Raw genomic sequence first — 5,672 nt, forward strand, 5'->3', positions numbered from 1 at the left:
TATTCTGTTCTCAGACATGCTGGTTTAAATTCCATTATTTGGGCAGCAGAGTCCCTGGAGTACAAGGAAGTACAGAAAGGTTTTCTACAGATAATGGCCTTGTTGATTTTTTTTTTTCCCAGTACTGGGAAAAACTGGGTAGGTTTAAATACATGCCTCCTAATGAGCAGTAGCCATGTAATTAATTACAACAGTGAGGAGTATTTAAATTCACTCACCATGACATTTCTATTCTGTATCATCATATCCTTCAGTTAACTGAGTGTTTATGTAAATTGGTAAATATTTAGAACATCTCAGAGGTTTCAGCAGTATCCTTAAGTTGTCTATGAGATGAGTTTAGATTAGTCTTGAATTTCCTTTTCCCACCTGAGATCAAAACCTCCTGGTGAGGATGGTGACACCATTTCCTCTGATTCTTTCAGACACATCTTACACTTCAGCATCCTTCCTGCTGCAGGCTGTACAGATGAGTGTTCTTGATCAACCATGGATTTGTATCCTCTTGAATTTGTCTTTTATTGTTAAAAGGAAATATCTGCTGCCAAAAGAGGGTGTGGTTTTATATGGTCTTGGAAGAGCAGTGGCTTCAGGGATGATGGCTGCAGGAGAAGAAGATGAATGTTGCTGGTGTGTTCCCTGTGTGGGGGACTGAGAACTGGTGGATCAAATGACAGTAATACTTACACTGGACAAGACTTTTTGCAGTAGTGGTAAAATGAACTCATGGTTTTAGAATTTACTTCAGTGAACATAGGATACGAAGAATTTATGTATAGGAGCATATTTTCAAAAATGAATTAGTCATGGACTCAATTCAAGGCATCTGGCATTATTTACAGCATTTGCTTTTACTTTAACAAGCACAGGATTTCAGGCTTGTAGAATGTTATTTAAGTTTTTTTTTTATAACAGCTAAAATTAAATATAAACTTTAGGATGAACTCGGTCAGGAATTGTTGGTGCTCTCTGCTCCTGTTGATGTTGGGCTTTTCTCTTTCTTCCCTTTAGCCATTTACAGAAGAACATGGGGGAGTCATTTCTGCTCTAGGATGAGAAATTATTAAGGAAGGAATCCTGTTGTTTTATAGGTACCTGTCAGTGATGCTAGAAAATATGAACAAAATTAGAACTCTGTTGTCTTCAGTGTAACAGTCTCAAGCTTTGTGCTGGGGCCTGGTTTCTACAGGGAATTCTGCCACTCCAGTTACACCAACAGTGTTAAAGCAAAAGGTCTGTAGATACAGGTTATTGTGCATATGCTGAGATAGCCTGTTTTAATTTGGGAAGTGGTTTAACTGTGCCAGATGAAAATCTCTGTATTCCAGTAATAACAGCACCCACACTAAGTGTCACAGGGCAGCTGGGGTTAGGAGGGAGTGGGAAGAAAGCAGAAAAAGAGGAGGGGGTTTTTAGTCTTTTGCTTTGTGTTTCTCCTTCTGAAAGAAATTATAAGCTTATATGTGTCATTGCTGTTTAGAAATACATTGGCTACTATTTTGCTCCTTTTAGTTTTGATTTTGGAGAAACAGAACAATCTTTAAGAAGCTGCCTTGCTTCTTCTCAGTCTACACATTCAGTTTGAACAGTTTTCCAGCATTACCAACAATAGGCCACTTGAAGGCAAACATTCAATTAGTAAATCTCACCAGTTCATTCCTACTGTTCCCTGAAGTTTGTCATTGATAGGAAATAATATCACAGAAGCTGTGACTGTAGACATATTTTTAAACTGCACTAGGGGAAAATAAATTGCCTGAAGCACAGTAGGGCATTTCCTAACTGGAGGTCAGGGAAGTCACTGTAAATTATTACACTGGAATTTCACTGCAAATAGTGTATTGCTGAAGATTAACACAAATTATGGGGACAGTTCTGCTTCATGGAGAAGACATCCATATCCAGAGCAGAAACATTAAGCCAAATGTCTAGAAATATCAGCTGTGTACAACTGGAGAGAGTTCGATAACTCACAAAGAGCCACTTCACTGAGTGTATCCTTAGACAGCCAAAACTTCACTGCCTCATGCATGAGTTGTCCTTTTTCCCTTGAAAAAATGGGAATGCTCCCAAGACCTTTATTCCTAGAGAGGTCTGCTAAGTTCAGTGGACTTTAAAAGTTACAACAGTGAAATCTCGATGGAGAAGGAATGACTTATCATTGTTAGATTACAGGATGTATTTTGTTACATCAGTGTTCTCTTTAAAAACTGAGGCAGAAAAAATAATTTCTCTACCTACTGTGCTTCATCTGTCCTTACATTTTTTTTTAGTATTGCAGCATCTACATTTTGCTTTTTCATTTAAGTTCCAGTTCCTGGAATTCCAGCATGATTTGAGCACTTCAGATTGTATTGCAAGAGAAAGTTAGTTCTGGCATTCCTTTGCAGAGAGCAATTTGAAAATTTGATTCAAACCCATCCTACAGACTCAAAAACAAAAAGGAAAGTACATATAATGGTATCATTTTCAAATCTGACTTTTAAGCCAGTCTCCTGATTTTTTTTTTGTTATTGTTAGAGCTCTACAGTAATTCACTCTCTTTGTCCAACTGCTTCTGACTTTCAGCAGTCCTCTGGAGTTGCTGTCTGGGGATGGCAACACAGATTACCTTAAGGCACTATTTGCTATGTGGCACAATGAAAGGCAACAATGACTTTAATTAATTTAGTTTTTGATTCTTTATCCAGTTATGGAATCAGAGTTCTTCACTCTTTTATCAACCTTACTTTACAATTACTTTATTTCATTTTCCTTGTGGGTAAGCTTTCTCCAGTAAGAGTCATATATCTGGATTAAGTTACTGGTGTGAGACTCTTCCTTTCCCCTCAATTCTGTCTGTGGTAACTGGGTATTTGCATTTCAGTCACCCCCTCAACCTACAGACAGCACTTCATGCCTGACTCATTTCATGGTGACTTGCAAAACTCATCTGAGACACGTAAATGTTCGTAATATTTTCCAGGCTTTAGTAATTTTAATGTGAGGAGCTAGCTTAAAATTTGAGCCTAGATTCTTTGCATGGATATACTCTTTTGTTTTCAGGCAGTTAACAAAAAAAAAAAGTGGGGGGGTGGGAAAGCAGAAGTCCACAGCCAAACATTGCAACATAGGTTGGACACACATGCAGGGGTGGGAACAAGACAATCCTTTTCTACAGACTGTCTCTAGGGTCTGGTCCTGTTTCTCAGTTGGCAAAAAGTGGTTACAAAACATTTTACACTGACAGCAAAACCTCACCACTGTTAAGGACAAGGTCGGCTTGGGCCTTTTGAAGGTGCAGGGCCTCTGCGGGTTCCTGCTGCTGCTGCAAACCCAGATGTTTGAAGCAGTCAAAATTGTACACATTTAAATCAATGATGGTTTCTGCCTATGGGTAAGACTTTTAAGCAGTGTAGTAGAGGATCAGACTGTTAAAAAAAGATAAGACCCATATGAAGCTGCTCTCTAGTCATTATTGGAACCTTGGATCTTTTTCAGATATATTAAACTTGGATATTTTTCTGATATATATATTCTATTATATTAAAGAGAGAAAGCATTTGTTTATCAAAACTTAACTTTGAGGGGAGGTTATTAAATGGGAGTTATACCATCCAAAGCAGTCAGATTTTGCCACTTTAACAGTCAGTGATGAGCAGATCAAATTTACTCGCCATCACCATCATGTACACAAATGGATACTGGAAGAGCCACAATGTTGTGTTCTGAGGATGGAAATCCAATGGCTTCATGTCCAGCAGTACACAACAGCCAGCAGTTCACACAGAAGTCTACTGCTTCTCTGCCTACAGCAATAAATCCTATTTAATCATCTTTATTTTACATCCTAGAGAAATTTATACCAGCTGACTCAACCTGAATTTAAGGAAGGAAAAAAACCAAACTTATGAAGTGACATCCAGCATTTCATGTTCAAAGAGTTTTAGATCCTTTGGCAAAGATAATCTGGTAGTTCTTTTTTTTCATACTAGAGTCTGGTTTTCCTTTTTCTTTTGAGAAGAAGCTTACATCTACTACTCACAAACATTTCTCAACCTTTAATAAATATATATGTTATGTATAGAAGACAGTTGTTTTTGAAAAGGTAAACTGACAGGGGAAATAATACAGATGAAAGTTTTAAATGTTATGGATTCTGAGATGGCATTATTTATTTCTCACCTAAGTGAATATTTAAACAGAATTTTATTTTATGACTTCTGTATCTCTCTGTGAAGTTGCTTTGTCAAAGTGTTCCAAAAGCAATAACTGGCATTGCCTAAAACCTGAGGAATGTTCTCACAAATTTCCCTCTTTCCCAGGAATCAGAAGAACTGGAAAGGGTGGAAGCAGATATACAGTTAGTGTCCATAAAAAATATGGCAAATACATTCCAAAGACAGAGCAGACTTAAAAGTGATAGCTGTGATTTTGAAACATCTGAAAACTGAGAACAAGAGAACCAGATAACAATTATTACACTTTATGATTCCCAAAGTTCTAACTGTATTATAAATGCATTGCAAAAAAATACATTTTTATGCAGAACACTGAATCACTGAATGCTTTTCCAACTCAGGAAAAGGAGCCCAAATTTCTTTCCAGTTCTTGCCCCATCTCCTTCCCCCTGCGCCCACCCCACCCCCCCAATGGCATATTTGTTATTATTATTTTTTGCATGCAATCTCTGCACATGCAGGAGAGTTTTTCAACAAAGGAAAGGCTCGCATTTGAAGTGGTGTTATGGAAAACGTTCCACATCATCAGGTCCTTGACACATCACACCAATGTGTCAGCATGTCTTTATAAGGATCTGGAACAGTCAGTCTTGGCAACAGAGCTAACCAGCAAACTCTTTGACCCCAAATTCCTCTATTTTGATAATGCTATCATGCATTTGACACAGGGTCGCTATTACCCTCTTACATACGGGAAACTTTCGTAAGAGAAACTGAGTAACTCTTATTTAGGAGAAATCTAGTTTGAAGTGATAAGCTGGAATCTGAATAAACCATGATAATTCCCAGATAATTCTAATTGCCAAAATTCTAACAAAACATCCATGTTCATCTCTTTCTCCAAGCCTGGCAGAGACCTCTCCAGATCCTCAGAGAATGCAAGAGTTCAAAAGTTCACTTGTTATTTGCACTTCAACACATTTGGTTAAAATAAGATTCCAATCTTTCTTAACACCAGAAGTGGTATATATTACAATTCTAAGATCAGAGAAAGTAGAGCAGTTCAGGGAAAAAATTCAACACAAACATTTAAAATGTATTTATGGCATTTAAGATCCAGTGTATCAATATATATGGAGCAACTATTCTCCAGTGTACTTGGCATTTTAAATGTAAAGCTCATGAAGTATATTTGTGTATATTCAAGCCTGCTTATTTTTCTAGAAAATACTAATACTTAAGAAATATTAACATCAAAAATGACTCAGGTCTGCATAGCCTAGAACACATGTTCCCACACTGTGATTCGGTGGGTGGTTGAATAACTGGGAATTAGATGGCTCTGGGAGCCACAAAATACTCATAAGGATGACACAAAACCTAAAACATTCAGAGTGCTTTCTTTCCCACAAGAAAAATATTTTATCACCAAACTTTTTTAAAGTTAATTCTGCTTTCGTAATCTTTCATCAACCCAGGGAAGTTATCTGATCACAATGGTGAGGAAAAGTA

Source organism: Serinus canaria, chromosome 2 (assembly GCF_022539315.1).
Source record: "Serinus canaria isolate serCan28SL12 chromosome 2, serCan2020, whole genome shotgun sequence".
In the NCBI taxonomy this organism is placed as follows: domain Eukaryota; kingdom Metazoa; phylum Chordata; class Aves; order Passeriformes; family Fringillidae; genus Serinus; species Serinus canaria.